This window comes from Plasmopara halstedii (genome assembly GCF_900000015.1).
Source record: "Plasmopara halstedii genome assembly, contig: Scaffold_525, whole genome shotgun sequence".
Taxonomy (NCBI): Eukaryota; Oomycota; class Peronosporomycetes; order Peronosporales; family Peronosporaceae; genus Plasmopara; species Plasmopara halstedii.
Window position 1 is genome coordinate 281,897 of NW_020187445.1, and position 916 is coordinate 282,812.

Below are 916 nucleotides of genomic sequence, written 5' to 3' on the forward strand. Positions count from 1 at the left end.
CCACCAGGAGATGTGTGCGTAGCGCCCAAGGTCTTTGACCCCAATCAATCCATAGCTCATGGTGTTCCAACCATGCCATTCCTAGGATAAGGTCATACCTAGCATCCCAGTCTAAGACTAGACAGCGTTCCACGCTTTCAAAGTCAAGAAACTTGACTCCAAGGTCCACAGGGACCTTCGAAGGCCTTCGAGACCGTGACACGTTTCCCCGTCGCTAGGCGAATAGTGACGATGTCATCTAACCGCGCTTTCAGCGCCTCTGCATACAGCTGACTTCCATACATCGTGGAGCGTCGAGCATAATTGCCCGACGCCCCGGAAATGATGAGGATATTTCGTGGCTTCTTGAAGCCCTTTACGGTCGCCTCCACGATCAGCAAGCCTGGCATGCATACACGTTCCGTGTCTAAGAGCACGGGGCTCTTAGGGCTGGGCTCTGTTGACCTATGCCACCCTGAGGCTCAACAGAACTCAGTTCTCCCCCAGTAGGTCGCCCCGCGCCTACTGAGCGGTGTCGTTTCTCCGCGAACGAACCAGACTGGTAGGCATTGGGGTGATGGTTCGAACAACCTTGACGCGCCTTGCGCAAGGGACAATCGTTCTGAAGGTGACGGGTGACTCCACAGACAAAACACCGTTGTGTGTTTGTGTGCTGCCCGGCAGCTCGGGGCTCTACTCCCTCGTCCTTAGCATAGCTGAGATCCATGGGCATAGGCCCGCTCGACGAGCTATTGGAGTGTGCATTCCAAACAAGTCGTGCCGACTCGAAATTGATATCGGCATTCAATGCCACATTCATCGCCTCTTCAAATGAAGACGCAAACGGAAGACTTCCGTTTTGGCCACGCCATTTGGAGGCCTTCCATAAAGACGGCCACTGTGACCGCCTCCGGGAGGGGATCTGCTGCCATCCCGG